The sequence below is a fragment of the Lemur catta genome, chromosome 11 (genome assembly GCF_020740605.2).
Source record: "Lemur catta isolate mLemCat1 chromosome 11, mLemCat1.pri, whole genome shotgun sequence".
Lineage (NCBI taxonomy): Eukaryota > Metazoa > Chordata > Mammalia > Primates > Lemuridae > Lemur > Lemur catta.
Genome location: NC_059138.1, coordinates 34,300,086 through 34,326,791, shown reverse-complemented (window position 1 = coordinate 34,326,791; position 26,706 = coordinate 34,300,086). Strand labels below are relative to the sequence as shown.

The 26,706-nt window shown below is 35.5% G+C and overlaps 1 protein-coding gene and 1 pseudogene across 2 annotated transcripts in view; both read right to left on the bottom strand.

Annotated features, from left to right (window-relative positions):
• The window catches only part of IMMP2L (inner mitochondrial membrane peptidase subunit 2), a 1,016,843-nt gene that overhangs the window by 108,345 nt on the left and 881,792 nt on the right, over window positions 1-26,706 (bottom strand). The gene's annotated exons all lie outside the window — the stretch shown is intronic.
• On the bottom strand, window positions 19,830-19,961 carry LOC123647922 (annotated as a pseudogene).

Sequence of the window (26,706 nt, the reverse complement as noted above, 5' to 3'; positions counted from 1 at the left end):
GATGCACACCACCACACCCGGCTAAAGGAACCATAGTTTCTGCCCAGAAAGTTTATATGCTGGTTTGAATAAAAACATTTATGTAGATATATCATTTTTTCCTCATAATAAATTTTCCCTAACACAATGCCTTTAAAAATATATTATCATAGTATTTTTATCCATTGTAGCAAAGGACATTTGCATTTTCTTGGAAACAATGGCAGGTTAGCATCATTTGACTCTAACCATGTTCCTATTTCAAGACTCATATACCTAGACATATAATAGCCAATCATAACTGCTTTCCGTGGTACATTTGGTATGGGCAGAATGCCAGTGATGTAGGATGAAGGAGTAGCTCCTAAGATGAGCCAGCTCTGTTCTACAACCTTAGCCAGCTACCTCACCAATGGGGCCACCAGTCGTAATGGGTGCCTTCATCAGAAATGTGGGCCAAGCATTAAAAGAAATACAAAGCCCTAATCAAACCAAACCAAAGCACCTGGCTCTTGGTTTAGTAGATTCATTTTTATATACGGATGGCAGCACACTATTATCTGTGATTCCTTTTAGCTCATAACTGCTATAGACAGTTGAAAATAATGTTACTTTTAGGTGTTCTCTGGCTTTCTAGGTCTGGCTGGAAAACCAAACCCACTCATTTTCTAACACAAGGGCTGCACGTGTTATCTGCTATTTACTTAGCTGCTGTAGTTGCCCCTTTAGGGGCGTGGTGCTGTTTGAATATAATATTTTGCTAAAATTGAGCCTTCCCATATGCTGCTTGTCTGAATTTTATTTGAACTGCTCAGATTAGAAATGAATATATGCTCTTCAGACCTCTGTCTCAAAACTGGATTTTCCAAATACGTGCTTGACTTATACTTTTTTTTTCCATCGTTGTTCTTATGAGGACTAACTCAGTTGAGTGAGACTCTGAACAATAAAGATTGCTAAAAAACTATAAACAGTGACGTTATTTAATCATATCCTAGAGGATGGGTAAAAGAAGAATCGATATTCCTGTTTACTTATGCTGCTTACAATTCTAGCTAGAACTGGAAATTGAATAGGTTTATAGAATGTGAAAACAACTTTACTCTTCAATTATTTCAGTTGTGAATCCTCTGGTATTGAAAAAGGAAGGTTATAGCTAGTCATGCCCAAAGAAAGTCTCAACATGGACAAAGATGGAAAATTTTAAGGTTGTGTTTACTGTTAAGGGACAAATTCCCAGTGCTGGAACAACAGGATTGTGAAGGCCTGGAACACCGGGTAGTAGATATAGGGCTAGGTGACACAGCTTGCTGAGTGGTACAATTATTGCCTTGTTCGTCTGTCTTTGGTGCTGACAGCACTGGGGGGGATAAAAGGCAGAAAACTCAGTGTTCTAGGATCCTCTTACTTGGCAGAGATATCTCATTCCACCTGACAGCCAAGCTCACCAAACCTTAGGCATGTCTCCACTACTACATGGAGCCCTGGGTATATACCTGTAGCCTTGACAACATATATTCTTTGCTGTGTTATGAGTGAACCAAAATAGAAGCCAATTTGAATGAAACACAATTCACTGATCTTGCCCATCTTTGAATCTAGATAAGACTCCTTGGTCTGACCTAGCAGAAATAGAAATTATGACAATTAAAATGAAATTTATATTACTCAACATTATCTCCCCAATTTTCATGAAATCAGAAGTCCTGAGGTTCACTTGGTAGTATGGATTATATTTTAAAAAGAATTTTTATTTTAAAGACAATTTGTGTGTGAGATGGTAAGTATAACACCAAATTGTTTTTTATTATATTTTTTCCACATTGTTAGGTGGCATTTTGGGGTTTACTTCAAATTAATATCCTATATCATTATGAATTTGTAATTTTATTTATAAATGCACTATAAAATACTTAGATTATGAAAACTCATTTTCTTCAGATACTATAAGCATTCAAATATTGAGTAATATACAATAAAATTATAAGAGATGGCATTATATTCAGAATAATTATTATTAGCATGTTCTTTGTTATGGGTCACACAAACTACTAACTATAATAGGTTCCTTTATTCAGTAAGTATTTATGGAACATCTGCTCTTTTCAAAGCATAGTACTAAGAACCATGAGAATATAACAAAGGCAAAAAACAAAGCCCTGTCCCTAAGGAGCTTGTAAAGAGAATGAAGCAGGAAGATACATATGGAAGGCTGACGGAGAAATTACAAGGCAATATGGGCACACTATTTAGCTCAGTGCAATGGTTCAGTACTCATTTCTGGACTAGTTATTCATTCAAGGATAACTAAAAGTGTGGTTCTTGCCCTCAGGGAGTTCACAATCTAAAAGGACAGACATAAGCAAATGACCATTTTCAATACCATATGTTTTTATAACATAAAAGAATCATGTACAATTATAAATTATAAACACAATTACTTAGAGAATGTCAAAATCAGCTCCACCGTGGTTTTATAGGAAAGGCTTCTTGAAATAGTTGAGTTTATATCTGACCCTTGAAGGATGTGTAGGAGCAGGACAGGTAATAAGAGCAATAATGGAGGTGCCTATTGGGTAGTGGGAACAAAATGGACAAAATCCCTGAGACAGGAATCAATAGTAGGAGCTGTGTAGGGGGTATGGTGATGATAGACACACCAAAGAAGAGCAGCCTGGGAAGCAGCTGAGAGGCATGAGCTGCAGAGCTTAGGGGCAGCTGGTTGATGGCCCATCTTGAATATCAGACTACAGAACCTGGGCTACATTTGATCTGTCACAGAGAGACACTAGAGGTGCAATCATTACTGTTGCATTTTGGGTCTCTGAAAGGGGAGACTCTGAAACAGAATTTAGTAGTTAGAATGGCTATTAGGGAGTGCCCTTGGGATCAACACTTGCACAGGGAGGGGGAGAAGTCAGCTGATTATACAAGAAGCTCTGGAGCTGAAAGAGCCCGGTAGAGTGTCTGGTGTTGGGTCTTGCAATCCCTGATGGGGCTGACAGGCTATAGCACTCCCAGTAACCGGGACAAGTCATTCCTTGAAGGAACATCTGGGGAATCACAGTTACCAGAGTGACTTAACAGTATAATAAAATGGTTTTCAAAGAATAATTTAGGAACCAGCAGTACCTGGGGAGTTGTTAGATATGCCTGTTATCTGGCCCCAACCTAAGACCTAGTGAATCCTAAACTCTGGGGTTGGGGTCTATCTAGGAATCTGTGTATATAGCCTTCCAGGTGATTATGATACATGAGGAAGTTTAAGAACAACTACTAAAATGGGTATTTGGAAGAGGAGAATGAGTTCATGATCAGTGAGAAAACTAAGGAAGTGCAAAGAGCCTCATTTCCCAAAATTCTACATCTAACTTCTTGGTTATATTGTTTTGAACTCACATCTAAACTCTCTTAAAACTAGTGAACAGAAGAAGCACTCCCTGTTTTATTACCCATATGCTTAGTACACTTAGAATCTCCATATACCCAGGATTTGGGTGGTAAACAGTCTGTTTATGATCATGCTGTTGGAGATTTAGTATTTATTTAAATGCTAGATCCTTCTTTCACCCCAATTACTGTTTTCAGATGAAAAGAAATTTTGTGCAGCATTCCTAAAAGACCTTCTAAACACTCAATATTCACATGGCAAAAGTTCATATCATAATGAACTCGTATTGGTCATAGGCTATTCTGAGGCCCTGAGGCAAAACCTTACTACATAGTCTTTGATGTCTAAAAGAGTAATGATCCACCTTATCACTTGTGGGACTCACTAAACCCAATCAATCAGAAGCTACGGTATTCTAGAACTCTGGTTGCTCATGTACACCAAGTCTTGTGACACACAACTAGTTCTTTCAATGCATTCTCCTAGTCTTGCTGGGCACATGGCAGCTCAGTTAGGGACTATATGTCCCAGCCTTCCTTGCAGTGTGAGGTGGCCATGTACGTTTGGGCTAACAGGATTTGAGAAAAGTGCAGTGTGTAACTTCTGGTTATTTTCAACTGACAACCAGCTTTCCTTGGACTTCCTCCCCAACTCACTCCTACCAGGATCTGGAATGCCAATGTAGCAGCAATCCAAATTACCATGCAGATGAGGACAACTTAGAAGACGGAAGAAAAACGTGTAAGTGATCTGGGTCTCTGAATGACCTAAAGGTTCAGAGCTACCCTTCCAGTCTAGGCCAGAACGTTATATAAGAAAGAAACAAACCTCTAATATTTTTGTTTCAGCTGCTTAACCTTTATACTGACTTAAACATTTATAGCCAGCTGTGTTACAAGAAAGCACCTGAAATTAAACCAGGAAATAAAATCACTGATGTCCTTCATGTTCCTGAACTGCTTGGAAAGAAACTGACTTTAATTATGAATATTATCACAGATGCTACATTTAAGTATTCCCTAATCTTGAACAAAGTACAAAGAATTCACACCAGTTTTAAATGGGAGGTGAGTGATCCAAAAGTACTATTGAAAAAATAAATAACAAGAGTACCAAGGAAATGTTTCCTCCATTACTTAATGATATAATGTAAATTAATTAACATTTAATAGAAAACATATTGATAAGACCAAGCCTTACCAGCATGATAAACGGTAACTTTTGATCTATAGTACAAGTGACTACTAGAAGGTAAGCTCAAGGAGGGTAATGAATGGCTTATTTCTTATTAAATTCACAGAGCCTAGAAAAAATATTCCTGGCACATGATAGGGACTGAATACAATTATATAATTAACGAACATAATCTCTTTCATCACCCAACATCTGTGAATAACCAGAACAGATATATACAATAATACTATTAAAAGATTTATACCTATCCTGAAACCTTCTCTTCAAAACAAAACAAAATTAAATCAGTTTTAAAAATTAGTAAAAAGCTGACAATATAATCTTATATCTAGAAAACCCCAAAGACTCCACCAAGAGACTCCTAGAATTAATAAATAAATTCAACAAAGTTTCAGGATACAAAATCAATGTACACAAATCAGTAGCATTCTTATATACCAGTAACAGTCAAGCTGAGAGTCAAATCAAAGACTCAATATCATTCACAGTAGCTACAAAGAAAATAAAATACCTAAGAATACACTTAAAGAAGGAGGTGAAAGATCTCTACAAACAGAACTAAGAAACACTGAGGAGTGAAATTGCAGACAATACAAACAAGTGGAAAAACATACCATGCTCATGGTTCAGTAGAATCAACACTGACAAAATGTCCATACTGCCCAAAGTGATTTACAGATGCAATGTGATCCCCATCAAAATACCAACGTCATATTTCACAGATCTAGAAAAAATAATTCTATGCTTCATTTGGAAACAGCAAAGAGCCCAAATAGCCAAAGAAATCTTGAGCCAAAGGAACAAATCTGGAGGCATCACATTACCAGAAATTCAAACTATATTACAAGGCTATAGTAATCAAAACAGCATTGTATTAGCACAAAAATAGAGTGATAGACCAATGAAACAGAACAGAGAACCCAGATATAAAATCATGCATATACAGCCAACTGATCTTTGCAAAACAGACAACAATATACACTGGGGAAAAGAAGCCTTATTCAATAAATGGTGCCGGGAAAACTGGATAGCCACATGCAGAAGAATGAAACAGGATCCATCTCTCTCACCACTCAAAAAAATTATTTCAACATAGTTAAATGACTTAAAAGTAAGGCATGAAACCATAAGAACTCTAGAAGACGATGTTGGAAAAATTCTTCTAGATATCGGCCTAGGCAAAGAATTTATGAAGAAGACCCCAATGGCAATCACAGCAACAACCAAAATAAATAACTGGGACTTGATTAAATTAAAAAGCTTTTGCACAGGAAATAATCAACAGAGCAAAAAGACAACCTACAGAATAGGAGAAAATATTCATAAGCTATACATCTGATAAAGGGCTGATAATTAGAACCTACAAAGAATTCAAGCAAATCAGCAAGAAAAAAACAAACAACCCCATTAAAAACTGGGCAATAGACATGAACAGAAGCTTTGCAAAGGAAGATAGACAAATGGCCAATAAACATATGAAAAAATGCTCAACATGGCTAATCATCGGGGAAATGCAAATTAAAACCACAATGAGATATCACCTTACCCCAGTTAGAATGCCTTTTATTAAAAAGTCCAAACACAATAGATGCAGAGAGAAAAGAACACTTACACAATGGTAGTGGGACTGCAAATTAGTACAACCTCTATGAAAAACAGTATGGAGATTTCTCAAAGAACTAAAGTAGAACTGAAAGTAGACTTACCATTTGATCCAACTACTATTCCTTTGGGTAAATACCCAAAGGAAAAGAAGTCATTTTATCAAAAAGACACCTGCACTTGCATGTTTATTGTGGCACAGTTCATGATTGCAAAGATGTGTGATCAACCCAAGTGCCCATCAATATATGAGTGGATTAACAAAATGTGGTATATGTATACTATGGAATACTATGCAGCCACGATGAAGGATGTATTAAAGACTTTTGCAACAATTTGGATGGAACTGGAGACCATTATCCTAAGTGCAGTGTCTAAAGAAAGGAAAAATAAACACCACATGTACTTGCTGTTAAATTGGAATGATTGATGAGCACACATGTGCACAGAGGGAAGTAAAACTCAGTGGAAATCAAGCAGGGGTGGGGGGAGAAGGGGGTGGGCAAAAACCTACCTAACAGGTACAATGAACACTATTTGGGTGACGGGCACACTTATAACCCCAACTCAAGCATAACAAAATTGATAGATGTAACCAAAAACATTTGTACACCTATAATATTTTGAACTAAAAAAAAGAAAAAAAATTCCATGATCCTAAAACAAAATTTTTGCTATTGAACTTACTGGTTCAAGATTAATGAGCAATTGTGCTAAGGGAAAATATATCTCTCATTACTATTAAAAATAATGTAGAATATAAAATTATATTTTACCATAGCATAATAAACACAGCTAGTTCCTTACAACAACGGAATAATGCTGGACTTGACAATCCTAGCTTGTCTTATATGTGGCTTTTACTCTACATAGTTAAGTTTCAGAGGTATTTTGAAACTTTTAAAAAAATACATAAATTAATAAGGGCCCCTATAGAGGTGGGGAACCTGCAGCCCTGCTGCTACATGTGGCCTTCTGGATCTTTGAGTGCAGCCTTTTGACTGAATCCACACTTCACAGAACAAATCCTTTTAATAAAGGGATTTGTTCTGTGAAGACTGGATTCAGTTGAAGGGTGGTACTTGGGGATCTGGAGGGCCACATGTAACCCTAAGGCTGCAGGTTCCACACCCAACTCTTGCTAAAGCTGACAAAGCCATTAATTCAATAAATCAATTGGTGGACCTGTTATTTTTGTTCCCTTCTAAGGCCGAAAACTTCAACTTTAATTAGGAGTGCTCGCTATTGATCACAGAGGGAACCTGATAAGTAATAAGATGGAAAGGCAAATCCATAGAATTACTAGAAAAACAGTGCAAAGCCTATTGCATGTGTTTAAGGTAATGAGTTCACGTCAGTGGAAGTTCAAGAGACTTGGTTCATGTTCTGGATTTGAAGTTCTTTTCTGCATGATTCGGGGTGAGTCACTGTAGAATTCACTGTACCATAATTTTTCAATATGTTCAATGCAGGTATTATTTTGTATCCACTTAACTCATGGGAACACTGCCAGATTAACATGATAAAAATGTATTAAAATAGAGTAAGGGCTATGGAAGAAAGATATGGTATGGATCCAAGATAACATCAAACTGATTACTGGAATTATCCATAGTTTCAAAAGTATTCCATGTTTTATTCCCTATTGTCTATGTGCTTTAGGAGATAATCCTATTCACTCCATGTTAAACATGAAGAATTTTTAACAATCTTCAAAAAAAAAAATCCACAAAATCTAAAATAAAAAAAAATGATTGGCTTCAAAAAAGTATCCAATTAAAGGGGTATTGCACAGTAAAACAGCAATTAAGATAATGAAATATTTCTGGGTTCAGCTCTGTGACTGCCAAATTTCTGGTTAACTTCCCAATATAGAAATATGATCCAATTCAAATGCTTTTTCTCTTACTCCCCTCTGAAAATTTCTGGCATATTCAGAGAATGGTGATGTGAAAGATGAGAAAACCTTAATTATGCCATAAAGTACAAAGGACTCTCAGAAAGTAAAAAACATTTGAAAAATAGTTAAATATTTCCTTAAGATGAATTGCGCTCACGATCAGTCTCCATCTCTGCATCATTTCTTGGTCACTGTTCAGGAGACTTGTTCTGGCTCTTAGTTTTAAAATCTTATTAGTGGATAGATTAAAACCCAGTATGCTCTAATTTTCTACACTCCTTGCAGATGCTAACTCTGGTTCCCCCTCTCTGGGAAGCTTTACTCTTCAAGCCAGTTCTTCTAGTCTTCATGGAGTTCTACCCCATTTTAAAGCTGATACAGTTAGTTCCATTCTGTCAAATACGGTATCCTCTTTCTTATTCTCAACAAACCAAGACATTTCTGCGTTTGGCCGTTGGAAAAATCAATTTGAAGGTGTATCTACATTTTTTAATGTGTATTTTAAAAAAACCCTCAAAATCCATTTCCAACCTAAACAATATAAAACAAAACAAAAAGGAACAAATCACTCCGCCTCTACCTAACAGCTTCCTTCCGTTTGTTAGTGGCAACTTTTCCCCAGCCAACTAGACACAAAGTCTAATTTTTGCCAAATAAATCTTTGATAATTTGAAATAAATTACTTTGGACTCGCATGAAAGCAACTGGTATTTCCAAAGCAGTAATTCGAAAAAGTCATTTGAATATATGTATATGTATGTATATATAAATATATACCAAAAAAGTTTGAAAAAAGATTACAACTTTTTGTATAGAAATTTTTAAATCTACCCTTTTAATACAACCTCATTAACCTTATAGCTATTTAAGGCGAGTGTCATCCTACCTAGGAAACAGCAAATTTTCAATTATGTATGTAAATCCTGTTACCCTCTCAAAAACTGTCCCTCAGCTACACCACTGACCACTGTAGACCTTCCCTCAGACCAGACATAAGTCAGAAGAAATCAGTGTAACTTCTGCCCTAATTCATGAGAGGCACTGGCTTAATATCCGTGTGTTATGATTACAATGGTCTCTAGAGTTACACATGGCCTGGAAGTTTTTAAGAAAAAGTTGTGAGTGAGTGTGCTGAAATATTTTCAAAGGGTTTTTAATTCTACTGTAGCCAAAAAAAAAAAAAAAAAAAAAATTGCCTACGTAAGGACAGAGAGTGGTAAAATAATGGATTTTTACTTTAATAATTACATTTCACCACATGTTCTCACGCAGTGTCTGCTTAAAATATATATTTGGATAAAGACAAAAGCTATCCCAAGACATAGTAAAGATTGTAAAATTCAATTTGAACACATTCTTTTGAGAATAATTCCATTATTATTCTGTGCCAATACTCTAGCCTACACCTAGGAATTTGGCTTGGTGGCAGTGAGCTGTATAAGCCAGAGCAGGCACTGTGGGCCAATGATCTCAGTACATCTGCTGTCATCCAACATTTCAAATCTTCACTCTGCAATTATAATAGGGGCAGGGAATCAAGAGTTTCTTTATTTTAGGCAGCCCTTTATGAATGAATGCAGTCACTAAAAGGCTAATTGTATCTTCTGAGCTATTAATTGACTTAGCTCCAGGAGTACCGTATAAAACATATGGCACAAGACCCAAGCAACTGTCCAGGGCTGTGCACAGGGGGCATTTGGCTTCTTTTTGAAAAGAAGAACCGAAGGTAATCCCTTTGCAGCTGCAGTGCAGATGGTTTTCTTTACACCATTTCACTGAATACTAAACAGAAACTGGAAAAAGTTTGAAAACATAATAAACAAACAGCTGAGTGTTAGCTTAAATGCTCTCTGCATCTATCAGAGAGAAGCATTCAGAATCTCTGGATGTTTACCAGATAGTTTAAAAGAAACAGAGACGTGAAAACTCAATGAAATGATTTTGAAATTGTACCTAAATATGGTTCTGTGTGGTTTTCTTCAAAGCAACAATATAATTAAAGCTCTCTGAAACTTCAATTATGGGTGTCATGATTCATAATCCTCGACATCATCAAAAGTTTGAGTTTCCCTGAAAATATGCTGAGATGGGTAAAGCTGAAATCACCCTTCCACCAAAGGAGTTACTTGAAAATCACTGCTAACCTTCACTCTTCCTCCTTAGTGTGGCAACCTAGCACCCTGTCATCTTTCTAAATAAAAATGCACAGTGAAGCTCAATTACCATTTCTATTTAATACTTCACATCATTTATTTTATCCTGCCAGGAGAAAAACATCAAATAAAAAAAAGCCTAGCTGGTGGGCGGGGAAAGAGCAAAGTCATATCAATGAATGGGTTTGGCCTGTTAATATCCAGCAGGTAATAATAATGCATTTAGTCCACTGAAGACTAAGATAAGTAGCACTAAGAAGAAATCAGGTTATACAAATGTGTGTTCAATACTCTTCTAGACGTTGGGATTGCAGCGGTCCCAAACAAAATACTTGTCATGCATATAAACATGAATATGCATCGTTTCATATACAGCTAGAAAGAAGACCAAAATGTTAGCACTTTATTCATTCTGATCAAAGATTATAGCATTTATGGATAATTTTTCTCACCTTTTTTTGGTCAGGTGCTAATGTGGGATTTTCTTAAAACATATACTGTCTTACTTTTATAATGAAAAGTTATCTAAAAGACTATGTTACATACTTTATCAATAAACAGGCCCAACAGGTGATATAACTTTATATGAAATAAAGTATAAATTAGATAAATATAATAATTTCAAATCTCCTAGAAAGTCAAGTGTTAAAATGAAGTTCCATTTCTCTCACTGGGTGACTATGTGCTTCATCAGTTAGACAGTTCATGAGTTTTAAATAACAAAACAGTTCATCAGGCCAAATATGTTCTGAAGCCCTACTATCAAATGACATCAAACCCCAAATTATCTAAACAAAGATAAAAACTCCTCTTGTCCACTGCTCACCCCTTCCCCCATTCTTGAGTTCCATGAGCGTTTCATACGCTGTGGAAAATAGCAATAGCTTTACATTATGAACAAGGAAAGACAAAGCCTCCCAATGCCAGCTCTAGGAGGCTGGTGGCTGGTGTTAAGCCTTCTTTCCTAGCCTGCCATCTGGAGCTGGTGTCCTCATCACTCTGCCTTGCCAGCTTCCGTTTCATTCCCAACTCTCAGCTGGAAATGTTTTGCTTCTCCCTTGTTTAGTCCTCTTAATTTCTTTCTTCTCACTTGCTTGCCTTTCATTTAACTTGGTAAAACATTACAACGGCTGCATTTAGTTCACTTATCAATGTTCAGCTAAGAAGGACTATAACAAAATTCACATATGGCTGCTGGTATCATTTCTGGTCCAATGAGTAAAAAGACTCTTAACATTTGAAATCCTCCAGTGAGAAAAGTTCTGCTGTAACACACCAAGGAAATAATTGGTTAAAGTTTGAACAGCATGTGTTTCTAAAGGAGCTAATTTTTTTCCCCGCTTCAAACATCTTAATGTACTAGGAGGCATAGGATCCATTTCCGGATATGTCAGTTATTAACTAGCCTAAGAAGAGAGCTCAATTGTTGACATGGGGATGAATGTTTAAGCTGCTTGTCAGTAGTCTGGCCAATGATAAGAGCTTTAACGGGCCTCAAATATCCTTAGGACGCTACTGCTTCTCAGTGCCAGAGCTGGAAGCTCAGGGAGAAAGAAAGAGCCCATGGCCTAATTCGGTTTGAAAGTGGGTTAGTCATGATAAGAAAGACCTGAATTTGTTAAGCAGTTAGTACTGAGATATTATTTGAGTCTCAAATATGCGGTGTTCTTCAAAATAATATAATTAAATCTCTGAAACTTCAATTATGGGTGCCATGACCTGATATCATCAAAAATTTAGGTTTTCCTGAAAATGTGCTGAGACAGCTAAAGCTGCAGCCATTTCCATTTCTATCAGCCTGGCAACACAGAATACTGCGTCCCTTCCCTGGGATGACAGGAGAAGTGGCGTTGGGGCACAGGGGAAGGACAAAGACTCTCCAGGCTCTGGTTTCTGATACCAGACCTCATATGCTTGAATGTTTTTGATTTGTTTGGCAGGTACTTGGGTAATGAGACCAGTCAAATTTATTAGTTCTTTGTTGGCTCCATAGTCATCTTTCTTAAGGAAAGGAACAAACAATATTGCTTTTTAACAATTTTCTGTATTTCTGTAACAATGTAAAATACTTTTTATCATAGAATCCAAAAGCACCATAAGGTTTAACAAGTAAAAAAAAAAAAAATTGCCCATTCGACAATGACTTTAGTGACAAATAAGGAAGATGTCACAGAAAGTCCTAAAAATCAAATCTACAAGGCCTTCATGCCAAGCATGAGTCTGCTGAGAAATGTGATAAAGGGTAATATATTCATAAACAAATATAAGGGGTGGCAGGTCCATGTTGGTTCTAGTAAAAACCAGTCTCAGGCTAGCCTTGGAATGAAGTCACAAATCCTAGATCAGGATTGGGAGCTTGGGATTGATGTCTCAATCAACTCACAGGAGATGAAGGCTGGGGGTGAATGAAGACAGCATCCAAAGAACACTCAAGTATGAGGACTGACTTCTAGGGGACCACTAGCTGTTCATGGGTTCATATGTCAGGTATATGCATGAGTTGGCCTTATCAAAGCCAAAAGCTATGTATGTTCATCTAATTATGTAGTGCACAAATAATTTCCATATGTCAATCATAGCAATGAACATGTTCAAAAATATCAATTTCTTGGGCTTGGAACTATATTTACTCAGTATTCTGAAAGAAAAAACATACACAAATACATATATATACTATATTGTATATAATTACTGAAAATTGATATCCCTAACCCTTTACTTCTTCATACTTACTGAAAACTTAGCTGTGTAATTATTTGCTTAAAGTTTTTTGTTTACTAGATTTTAAGTTCCTTAAGGAAAAGAATCATGTCTATTTCATTCTGTAATGTACCCTTCAGCACACATGCCATTTTGCTGAATGTATTCATGAGCAGTGATGGACGAGAGAGGGGAAAAGGAAAGAGAGAGGGAAAAGATAGAAGGAATGAAAAAAAAAAGGTAGAGGAGAAAGAGCCCATAGAAGAAGAAAAACTTACTTCAAAATCATGCACATTATCCTGTAACAGTATTCCATGAAGCTGAGATCTTATTTTTTGCAAAGTTACTAAGAATAGGACATAATTAGAAAGGACTGAGATTATATTAATAATAGTTTTATTTGGTTTTTCTTCTATATTACCTAAAATTCTATATATAGATTGTTCTTCCTTATACATTGCTCCCTTCCTAAAAAAAAAAAAAAAAAAAACAAAAAGGCAAGTCAAGCAAATGCCAAGTCTATTTTTATCAAAATATACATACACTCATATAACTGGAATTTTCAAGTGGTATTGCATTTTTCTTATGCCAGCTAGTTTGGTTAATAAATACCCCTAGAAGACCTGAAGCAGCATAAAACTGAATAAGAGTTATGAGAAAACACTGCAGTAAAATGTTTTCCTCTCTATTTTAGCACTATCCTCTTTTTCAGGATTAAGTACATTGTGAAAAAGTTGTCATAAAATCAAAAGATATTGAGTGGAAAGAGATACATGAAGAAATTTTCTAACTTTTAAATCTTATTTTTGCACTTTATTCAATAACTAATTCCCATTTTAAACTGAAACTCCCTCTCATTGAATTCATTTGAGCACAAAATGAAGTCAAATTGTTTCCTTTTGACTAGGTCATTCTAACAGAAAAAAATTTACCATTTTCTGACTTTACTTGAGTTCTACACCGAGTATGAAAATTCCTAATTTCTGTAGATTTAGGATTATTAAAAAACATCAAATTAAAACACTTTTTAATCAAAGTGGAGCTGCCGGGGGAATAGTAGAAGTATGTATTACTGTAGTTAATTGTAGATCTGACATAAAATGCTAAAGATTTTAATTCTGAATAAAAAGATCAATAATTTTAAGTAAATACTCCAGGACTTTTTATTTTCTATAGATACTGCCCTAGGCTAAATTAATATTTATTAACTCCCCATTTACTTAAGTAATTCATACACTTTTTTTTTTTTTGGTCTGAGTTAAGATAAAAAAACACTTTAAAATTACACCTAAAAAACAAATTTTACTGTACTGTTTCTTCAGATAAAATAATTTCATCTCATTTCCCAAATGGAAAAATATTTTCTATACTTAACTCAGAACACAGGCTATTTTTTATGCTTATGAAGAGTGTATTAACTAAAGGCACCAATCCCACCAATCCATAATGAAACAAATAACACTCTTGATTTGATTGGCAGGATTGACCTCTCTCTGCTTATGACATTAACCAGAGAATTGCTACATTTTGGTTTTACTTTATTCTTTTCAGGGGCAATTCTAGATAAAGAGTCAAGCAACATTCCAAATTCCATTCCCATTTTTCCTCTATGGGGAATTTTTTTTCTATGTCAAAGAAATGGTGTAATTTTTTATATGCAATTGCCATTTTATGGTAGATAGCGAGATCATTAACTAGGGCCCACTTGAAGTTTATATTCTGATTAGAGTTTTGCATATTTTGGCACCTATATAATATTATTATGACTAAAGAAAAATCAAAGAGCATTTGCTCTCAACTTACTCCTCTCTTCGATTAAAATGCATATGACCTTGACACAATAGCAAAGTAAAAACTGTCATATAGTAAAAAACAAACAGCATTATCAGAGTACATTAATGATTAATAATAGACTAAGAATTAAAGTAGAGGATCCTTTCAAAGGTCTAAAAAATATCATAAACCAATGAACTGTTTTGGTTGTTAAATATGTATGTCCAATATTTACCAGGACAGCCTGATTTCTTTTTCAAGAGAAACAATTTGTCAAGTATAGAGCTATATATAATTAAAATTTACTCTTATGAAAACCATTTCTCATAATTGATTACTCAAAAAGAAAACTTTTAACCTCATTATAAATGGGTATGGTAAGTATAAAATGAACTTAAGATAAATGCGGTCACAATACTTAACTTGTTAACAGGCATTTATCATGATGTTTAATCTGTCTCCTCCTCACTATGCCAGGGACCATATTGTTTACAGAAATGGAACACGTGGTCCTTTACTTCTAGAAACAAAACATAATTGAGACAATAGCAAGCCTCATAAAACCATACAGAACAATAATCTCAACTGTGAGATGCCAAGAGAGCTCTCTAGGAATATGATATAATAAATCAATGTGGCCTGGAGAAGTCAGAAAAGGGTTCCTTTATGAAAGAACTGGGACTTGGTTGGGACCTTGTTGGAAGTCACGGTACCAATGGGTTAAAGGAGAAAAAAAGCAGCTTAGTTTTGTCTGAGGAAGTTCAGAGGGCTGAGAGGAAACGAGGCTTAGATAGAACCGAGAAAGACCTTCAAGCCGAAGCAGTTAGTGTGACGTGGACATTACCCTACCTGCAAATGTGATGTGTATATTTTGACTGAAGTATAGAAATGTCCCCTTTTTGAAACTGTGAGGAGCACCAAGAAGGCTGGTAAAAACGGGGGAGAGATAAGGAAAGTGACTCCATAAATGTGTTGGTGGAGAGGTGCTTTCCCCTACTTTTTCATGCAAACCCAAGCCACCATGATCACAAAATAATAAAACCAATGACGACAGCAATGATGCAACTGTTACATATTCACTAGGAATTTCTTAAACCACATAGTATGAATTGTTTTAGTTGAGCTAGGTCCTAGTAATTTTACTAAACAGAATGTCCCACTGAAGAAAATCATGTGAATTTTAGAGCTAAAGGGAGCTCAGAATTGAGAAAAAGGACGATACTGCAAATTGAAAAGGAAGAAGAGAGTGAAACTCTTCATTATAAACTGTATCTTCCAAGCAAAACCATAACTATTAATTTCCATGATGTGCTTAAATTAAGACAGCATATATGTGTGCTATATAGATCAATTCCATTTTTTCTGTTAATTTCTATATATGTTTCAACTAATAGTTGCTAAACCTATTGTTCATTTTATTTTATATAATTTTTCATCTTTATCTTGTTTTTCATATTTAGGGCCTGACAATTCAAGAACTGTTTGTTTCTGGTAATATTATCAAATGTTCTATTTGGCACCACTTATGGGCAGATGATAAAAATCTGTGCTCATTCTCATCACCTCAACCTAATCCTAAAGTAGACTACACAAATTCATAAGAATTCAAATCTACTTATCTTCGGGGTACAATACAAAATCCATCTATATACTCAAGTCTTTGATTAACAGCATGTATATTTATGAAATGCTCTGGGCTTTGCAGGTGAAAAGATTTTATATGAAACTCAAGTATTATTAAATATTCTATGATGCTATCACAATATTTTATGTGCATCTGTGCTAATGTTCAATAACTTTAGCCTGAGGTCTAATATTCATCATAAACTTACACAACAAGAAAATATTTTCTTAACATATGAGTTTAATTTACCTAATAAATCAGAAAGAAAATTATAAGATTGAAGGAGTATCAATAAAGTGTCTTATGGAATCTTGGTGTTTTGTTTCCGGTTGAATACTGGGCAGTCTGCAACTGCTACGGAGTAACTATTAAATATTATCTGAGCATATGTATAATATGAATATTATCTTTTATATATATATATATATATACACACACACATACACACACACATGCACACATACTAAACACATGCTAAACTTAAACTAGCATCTGTAAAGAAAAAATTTCTGACCTTCGGCAAGTTAATAAAGGAGGACATTTGCAATTCTATTGTAAGACATCCTAATTATCAACTAATACTTTTGCTTAACCTGCTCATGAAGACACAGATCCTGCTTTAACAAAGGTTGGCATCAATACCCTGATCTGAGAGGTGCTTGGAACTCAGTGCTGTCTTTCACTAGCTGTGCATCCTTGAACATATCTTTCTTTTCAATCTCTCTGGGCTCCCTTTTCCTCATCTATAAAACCAATACAATTATCTCCAACATTCCTCCTGCATCAAAATCCTCCCATTTCATAATGATAAATGATTGTGATACTTCTATTATCTCTGATGATGATAGTGAAAATATCTAGTACACACTTAGACCTTAATTATGCACCACCCACCATTCTATATGTTTATATACACTAACTCATTTCATCCTCATAACCACCTATGTGGTAGATACTCTAATTATTTGTTTTACAGAAAAGGTTAAATAACTTGGCCAAAGTCAGAGATAGTAAGTGGCTGATATTCGAATCCAGGCAGTTTGACTCAGATCCCATAATCCCAACATTAGGCTACATTACAACAAACGATCATACTTGACAATATAACTATAAACAGAGTCCTTCCCAATAAATTTACACATTCATTATTCAAACTCATGTTTGCTGGCATTAATCTAATTTAAATCTTTAATTGCTAAATCTGTATTTCTCTGGTTGTCTGTGCAACATGTCAAAGGGATTTCACAAATATCGAAAAATGTGATCCTTAAACTCTGTGAAGGATGTTGAGTAGTTTTTTTTTTTAATCTGCATTTTGTTTAAGAGAAAATTTAGAGATAAGACTCAGAAATTTATGAGACTTTCTAATTACAAAGTTAAGCTTGTTTAAATCCCCTGTAGTGGTCCCCAGCCTTTTTAGCACCAGAGATGGGCTTCATGGAAGACAATTTTTTCATAGATGGGCAGGATTGGTGGTGGAGGCAGAGCTCAGGTGGTGATGTGAGCAATGGGGAGCGGCTGCAAATACCCATGAAGCTTTGCTCGCTTGCCACCCACCTCCTGCTGTGCTTCCTGGTACCTAAGTTCCACGGAAGACAATTTTTCCATGGATTGGGGGAAGCTGGGGAGCTCAGGCAGCGATGCGAAGCCTGGTTCCCATGCCACAGACAGGTACCTGGCTACAGCCCTATAGAACAACGAAAAGTAAAGCTCACTCATGACAAAGCCAATGAACAATACAGGATACAATTGGGATTCCTGATTTCTACTCATCTGAATGTTTAGCACTCTCAAATCCTTTCTCCAACCTAGGTCTCTGTCCTGCCTGAAAATTCAGATTTCATATACCCAAATGAAATTCATCATTTTCTTCCTAAACCTACTTTTTCTCCTAAATTCTTTCTTTTGATCCATGACACAAAAATTACTTACCTAAACTGGAAATCTGGAATTCTGCTTCTTTCTCTTCCCTCAATCTGACATTGTCACTCATTCTATATAAATTCTACCTCCAAAATATAGTACAGTTTTATCTTCATTCCCATTGCTACTGCTTAAAGTTTTCAATCTTTGCAAGACATAAAATGTCTTCTGTGATTGACTAACATTAACTCACCATCTTCATTTAAACTCTTTTGTACCCTTACGCTACAGCCTCAACAAATTATTCACAGTTCCTTATACTTTAGCACAAGCTCCACCCATGCTTCTGCGCAGGCAAATTTCTCTGCCTGGAATTCCTTTTTGTTATGAATACCTCCTTATCCTAAAAACTTCTTTCTCTAGCAAATTTTTCCTTACCTGTCTCCGTACCCAAATTAAGCACCCTTTCTTCCTCATGCATGCCCATAACATAGTACCTTTCATATTATAGTTTAAGAGTAATAAATATCTCCCACTTGATGAGATTTAGTTCTAGGCTCTGTGCTTTGAATGTTTTCTCAAAACCTTAGAAAAGCCATGCAATGAAAATATTATCCCCAGTTTACAGATGAAGTCCCTGAAGCTTAGAAAGTTATATAATTCAGAAGTGGAGAAGACTAGGTTTAAAATTTGTTGACCTCCAAAACCCTATGCTCTTCCCATTTCACCATTACTTTCTTAATTACTAGTTTACATATCTGTTGGCTCCACTGCCCAATGAACTTGTAGAATGCAAGAAGTATGTCTTATTGAAGGCCAGGGCCTCAGTTATAGGCGCAGGGTGTGGCATAGAAGAAGCATTCAAAAAATGTCTGATGAGTAAACAAATGAGCCCATGTGTTGTTTGATTCACTAAATAAAATTGTACTGTTATTAACTACTATTTAAATAGAAATGTCAGCTTTATGAACATGATTGATGGTGAGAAAAGATTTGAACAATGTTTATGAGTTTTTAATGTAATTTTTATTGAGTTTTTGTATCCTAACTCATTAATAAAAGAAATAAAGAATAATACTGGTGTGCTTTATCTCCCAACCTTATTCAAATTGAATTGGCTTTTTTTCTTTCAATAAGATGCCTGGGATAAATTAATTTCTGTTCTTCTAGAAAGGTCCATCCATTTTTCACACAATGACGTAAGCCCTGCTTTATACAAAAACATTTGCATATACAGTTGACATGAGTTTGTCTGTATATCTTTGTACAATCATATTTCCTGACTCTATAAAAAACAATATTGGCAATCACTAAATGGTTTTTAAGAAGTAATACAATTAATTCTGGAGTGTTTTTAAGAAGGTAAATTGCATCATTTATCTCATAGCATAAATTTATCCTAAAGATAAGCTTATCCGAAGAATGGGGCCTTCTACTACATAAATTCTAGTTTATGGAACTGGTAATTGCTAAACTAGTCTACTAAATTCTTGTCATAACTTTATAAAAGACCCTAAGTGCTTCTATCATGGCATAGTATAACACTAAGTGAATATTTGCCTATTTGCCACTAGCCCCTTCATACTTAGAGAATAAAATTAAAGGGGAAAAGTGAATGCCATGAAAGCCAATGGTTGAAAAAGAAAGCTTGAAGATTTCAAAGTTGCTCAGAGAGAACCTTTTAGTAGAAGACATTTGATATAGAACTTCCATTGTTAAAATGTTATGGCTATACATTTATAAATACTACACTTGATCTTAGCCAAAAGGCTGAGAAGCGATGACATTTATAAATAATAGTAGTAAAAATAATATCACAATTCAACCCTAGAAATCACTTAAATATACTCAGAGGCAGAAATCTGATTTATGATATTTCTATCAAGTTATCATTCAGTTATTTCTTGGAAAATGCTCTACTGATGGGACCACACTAATATAACGAAGTGATCATTTACTTGTTCAACCTATACTTAACAATGCATATGTAAGTTACTTATACAATGTAATACTTACAACTATTCATCACAGTCCGGGAGACCATTGCTCAACTAGTTTTCATTACAGTTATAAGTACTGTCACCTACATTGATTTCTTAAATAAAATAGAAAATGGATATGGAAATAATAAAATATGGGAGGGTATGAAATGAAATCTGAATGTCTCCTTTCACCCTTCTTCAACTCTAATCATTTTCCCCAATATAACTCTGGCTCCCAGTTTCTAGCCATTTATCTCTACAGCCAGATAACTGCTAATTATTTACACAAATGGGTTATACTAAAAATAATTTTCATACCTATTTTTAAAACTAAAAATATTTCAGAAAACTATGCACAGCCACAAATAACTTTTTAATGTCTGCAAAATATATCCTAATTCACTTTTTGTATGTACTTATTTAGCCAGCTTCTATTGTTGTGTACTTGGATTAATCCCCATTTTCTTCTGTTTCTCTATTACAACTAACATTGTATTGTATTGCTGAATCAATGGGTGGGCATGAAAATTTAAGTTCCGGTAGATATTGTTAAATTGTTTACAAAGAGTTGGTACCAATTTATACTCCCATGAGCAGTGTATGAAAATGCCTGCACCCCCCACATCAACAGTTCTCAAATATTAGTATTTTGGTCTCAGGATCCTACCATATACTCTTAAAAGTTGAGGACCTCAATGAGTTTTTGTTACATGAGTTATATCTATCAATATTTGCCATATTAGAAATTAAGACTAAGAAATGTTTACCAATACATTTAAAATAAAAATTGTAGACCCAGTACACATTAATATAAATAAATATTTTCTAAAACAGTGAGGAGAGCAGCTTTAAGAACTTTTGCAAGTCTTTTTCACGTCTGCCTTAATAGAAGACAGCTGGATTTTCATATCTGCTTATAACATTGAATCTGCTGTAATATGTCACTTTGCTTGAAGTACATGAAGAAATTTGACCTCACACAGCAGATGTGTAGTTAGAAAAAGGAGGTGGACTTTAACAGCCCATTCACATAAAATTGCAGATATTCTTCTTTAATACCACACCAAAACTTGACAGTAGTTTCTTAAAAAGTGGTTGCCACGTGAAATCTGAAACTCTAGCAATAAACTTAATGTAATGACTCTATTACATTAACATCTTTTCACCTTGACACACAGCCATACTATACCTTCCATACTTTTTACCTATATGCAATTTTGTGATATCATGCATTGGGCATTTGGAAACTGTCAGTTCACTGAGTTGTACAGATTGTCCAAATATTGACTTATGTCATTATATCATATTGAAAAACACATTTATATGATCTCTTCAGGAAAGTGTTTAAGTATTGAGAAGCTCTTAAGCAAATGGTGAAGGAAACAAGTTTTCCTAAATTAAAAATATTACTAAAAAGCTTAATTCTATGATTGGCAACAAATATTGTTGTTTTCCTTCAAGTGATAGGTTCACTTCATTAATTTCTAAGAAAATGTCTTTCAGAGTCTCAATAACTATAGTTTGTTTATCATTCTTTCCAGTAAAAATGATGTTTCATGTAAAAAAAAATAGTGGCTAGTTCAGCCGGCAACTCAATAGCACAAGTACTTTTCCTCAAAACAGCCATTGTACTTCAAAATGTAGAATTGACTTATGCGTATTTCTCATTTCATCACATAAAGTATTAAAAAGGAAATTGTATTCAAAGGTTGAAATTTAATAAAAATTAATAATTTTACTCCATCAAGGGCATTCTTCAGTGAAACTGGAATGCATTTTTTTCATGTCGGGATATGATGGACATGAATACAATGACTAGTAGTTCAACCTGGTACCATTGCCTTGTTTTGTGCGAAGATACCAGAAGTCTTCCCACCATTACTTTTGTACCATCAATGCCAATATCAACACAGTGATAATGACAAATGTCTTAGCATTGTTATAAAAATTGTTTTGACCTCACAGCCCCCTTGAAAGTGTCTGGGGGATACCCAGGAGTTTATAGGCCACACTTAGAAAACTACTGGCTTTTATCATCTTCATTTCAAAGCTGAGGAAACTGATGTTCAGAGATTAAGTAACCTACCCAAAGACAGTTATTAAACAGCATAACTGAAATGCAAACCCAGGCACTCCAAATCTAAGTTTTTGTCTTTGATGACCAAGCGCACTGCTTAGGAGACCTTTCTATTGGTTGCCAGTACTGGCACAAAGTCCTCTTTACTGAGATTTCACAATGGTCCTTGCTTTGCCCTCTGGGATTATAATATACACTCACTCATTGAGCATTTAGAATGCTTCTACTATGAGCCAGGGATGCCGTGATGGGGATGCCAAAATGAATAAGGTCTTGGCCTCACTTTCAAGGATTTCACAATTGACTGGGGAGACAAATGTGTAAACAACTACTCATAATGCTGTGTGATGAATGCTATAATAGTACTTGTACAAAGTATTAATATTTCAGAAGCACAGAAGAGAGAGTGATTAATTCTGCCCAAAGAAAGGGGCAGCCAAGATCAGGGGCTTAACAGCAAAAGTGCATTTTAGTTGGACTTGAAGGATAAATACCTCTAATCCCATTTTTTTCAGGATAGTTCTTCACATATTTGAATACAGTATCCTACATAAATTTCTACTACTTTGAATTAAATATCCCCAATGCCCTCAAGACTATATTGTGAAGATGAATATAGGAAACAAATCTCATATTATAGGAAATACATTCTGAAAATATGTATTGATCCTTTTTCTGCAAGTGCATGTACACATTTATTAACATCAACCTATAATTCATCATGAGAGAGCTGGACAATTTTACCTAATATCCAAATAGCTTATTCTAAACAACTAAAAACAAGCATGCAAAATAAAGGGAGATTGTTTTTAGTCAACCTTTCCTCTAAGTCAGAGGTCAGCAAATATTTTCTGTAAAAGACCAGATAGTAAATATTTCAGGCTTTGTAGACCAGATAGTCTCTTGCAACTATTCAGCTCTGCCCTTGTAGTGTGAAAACAGTCATAGACAATATGTCAATGAATGGGCATGACAGTGTTTCAAAAAAAAAAAAAAAAAACCCTTTATTTACAAAAATAGGCAGTGGGCCAAGGATGGCTCACAGGCCATAGTTTGCTGACTCTTTCTCTAAAGCCTCTTTCTTCTTGTGTCCTCCTTCCTTCCACAGTATAGTACAAAGAGCATTAGAACTTTTAATTCTATCCTTGCAAATAACCAGCTGTGTGATCATAAGCAAACTGCTTTACCACTCTGTCACTGTTTCTTCTGTTGAATCAAGGATCTTTAGATTATTTGATCAATAATGGCCTTTGCTAAATTCCAAAGAGTTACTGCAGAGTATGTTTCCTCCCTGCAATATTCCTCATTAATTACATCATGGAATAAACAGTGTGAGAGACTGACAAAAAATGAATGGGACCTTAGGTGATACTAAAAGAAATCTATATCTCAGTGAAGACGGGGCAGACCTGATCCATGCTATACAGGTCATAGCAAATGTAAAATTCAACTCTGGGTAAAACACTAACAAGACTGTACAGAGGAAAGCAACCAGGAACCTAAAATAATCCGGAGAGTTTAGAAACTGAGATACGGTTGAAAAAACTGGGCAAAGAGTAAAAAGCAAAAATTAAGTGGGCTTAATATTACTTTTAAAATTCTTAGAATCAGGTCGGGTGCGGTGGCTCACGCCTGTAATCCTAGCACTCTGGGAGGCCGAGGCAGGTGGATTGCTGGAGGTCAGGAGTTCGAGACCAGCCTCAGTAACAGCAAGATCCCATCTCTACTAAAAATAGAAAGAAATTATCTGGCCAACTAAAAGATATATATATAGAAAAAAATTAGCCGGGCATGGTGGTGCATGCCTGTAGTCCCAGCTACTGGGGAGGCTGAGGCAGTAGGATCACTTAAGCCCAGGAGTTTGAGGTTGCTGTGAGCTAGGCTGACGCCACGGCACTCACTCTAGCCCGGGCAACAAAGCAAGACTCTGTCTCAAAAAAAAAAAAAAAAAAAATTCTTAGAATCAAACAAATATTGGAAACTGAATAAAATATTCTAGGCCCAGATGATATTTCTGAATCCTGGGCTATGATGAAGAATAAGTTCGGTGCCTTCTGAATCTTCATAGTATCTTGAGTCTGTAAAGTTACTGCTAATAACAATGTTAGAGGTAACATCATTTCTAATACCTTATATTTGTATAGCTGTTTAGAGTTTATATGCTTGTGTATTATACAGTACAAGCTTCCTGACGCTAGGAGACTAGAAAAGATGAGTATTATTACTGCCTTTTTACAAATAGAGGAGTAGAAATTTAAAAAGATTATTCTTCACCTAGAAGATTCTTGACTAAACAACATAAAATGAGGGGATAAAGCCAAGTTCCCAAATCAGCTTAGAAAATGTAGACTGAAGACTAAAAACAGACATCATCGTATATTTTATAGAATATCTTCTCCTTTACAATTCTAGTAGGAAGGAGAGCTTGGGGGAGTGGGATATAACAGCTTAGCAGCTTCAAAGCACTTTAAATTTGGAAATAGTTGCCTAGCATTTTGCTTTAGCTGTTAGCGTTCAATTTACCTAGTTTCTCTGTTAAGTGCTTCAACCACAGCTCACTTATGAATACAGCTCATAAAATGTCCGAGGGGGGATGTTCTATAATAAAACAACCCCAACTGGGAAGGATTCTAAAAGCAGAAGATATGCCTTTCATTTGACTGCTTTCAGATAAATATCATATTCTTAGAGAGAGGAAAAAAAAAAAAACAAGAGAAAAGAAAAAAAACCACAAGCATCTGTGAATAATTCAAATCACTAAATGGCATGAATAGATTAATATTTTAATGTTATACTTGCCTTTTATCCAGACACAACTTTGAACATAATAAATTTGGTTTTAGAACTGAAATCCTTAGGATTCTGTATTTGGTTTCTTTTTTTAATATGTAAAATTAACTTCATGTTTGAAGGCTCCTGAAGGTTGTAGAGGGCAGAAGAAATGTATTTTTGTTAAAATGAGCCAATCTGTTAAAGGCCTCCACAGTTTCCTACACAGAGATTTGAGGACGAAGAAACACTGAAGCTAGGATATCATCTCAATCAGCTCTTTTTTCTGGGCACTGAGGATACCAGCGAGGAAACGCTGTTGGGGCAAGTCACATACGTTCTTGGTGTTACTCCCTTTCTCCACCCTCCACGTTTTCATAGATTAAATTAGATTATTTATCACTAACATCCCAGGTTACCTTGTATGAGAAATAAATGAGTGTTTGATTAAATAACTTGTGGATAGGAATCTTGAGAATACACCTTTAGTATTCTTTCCACAATACTGCAATAGCAAATTCTTAGTCCCTCAAATATACTTCCTGATAGGCCCTAAAATATATTACATATTTAGGCCAAAAGACACAGGGAGCCAAGTTGGTAAATAAGATCTCATTTGCAAAATGAAGATCCAGATGAAAACTTACCAAAGAGGCTGTTATGAGAGATTACAAATATTTAGATAAAACCATAAAGGGTTGTAATAGCAAGAATAAAAATAAGCATGCACTAAAAGAAGGATGCCCTGGCCCGACAAAAATACTAGAGGGAAAAAGGCTGCAGAAGCTTCATTTGTTTTCTAGACATTTGAGGTCGCTGATTTATTCTGAGGTGCCCAGGTGTTACTTCTTGCCAGGGAAGTCCAAAGTGCTTAGTGCTTTAAAACAAACAGCGCTCTGACACTTGCTACAGGACTAGGTGAAAGTCCCTAACTGAATCTAAAGATCCCACCTGGGTTTTGAAAAACTTGCTTCCAAACTGGTTTGACTTCAGAACCACTCTGTCATTCTGATTTTAGCCAGTGTTTACACAGCACTGTCTTTACCCGGGCATATTCATGGGTTTTGCTCAATAACATCTGTGCAAAGTAAGACACGCTAGAGTTTGGGAATTCCCAGTAGTTGACACATTCCTTCTCCTCCACTCAGTGGTCAGAGACCACTGTCTTCAGCAGACAAGCCTGCCTCTCCTAATTTTTCACAGTCTAAATCGGGCCTGCTAGTGGCACATTTTGTGCAACAGTTTTTCTGTTGCTTTACTTGGTGTGGTGGTAATTGGTCAACTCAGAACATTTTGTAGCCCAAGTCCTGTGCTATGCTCCTTCCCATACACACCCAGAAGTCAATTTATGTCACATGGACTGCCACTCGAGCCTGGACATTTTGCAAATATTTGACACTGAAAATAGTGAAAAGTTTATCCCCAAGTATCATCAAGAAACTTAGACTTCTTCATAGGGATTCTATGTCACAGAAACAAAAATTACTGAAAAGTATAAGAATGCAGGGGGAGAATTCAGTGTTTTCTGACCATGTGCATGACATAAACATACATGACACGGACACAGAAGTAGTGATGACTTTTTCTAATGACCTGAGAGCTGACTTTAGGTAACCAGGCCAGTAGGAGAAAAGATTTAAGAGAGGTTTTCCTGCTCCTTCTAGTACATCTCCTGACCAGTTTTCCTCTGGGAACTCTA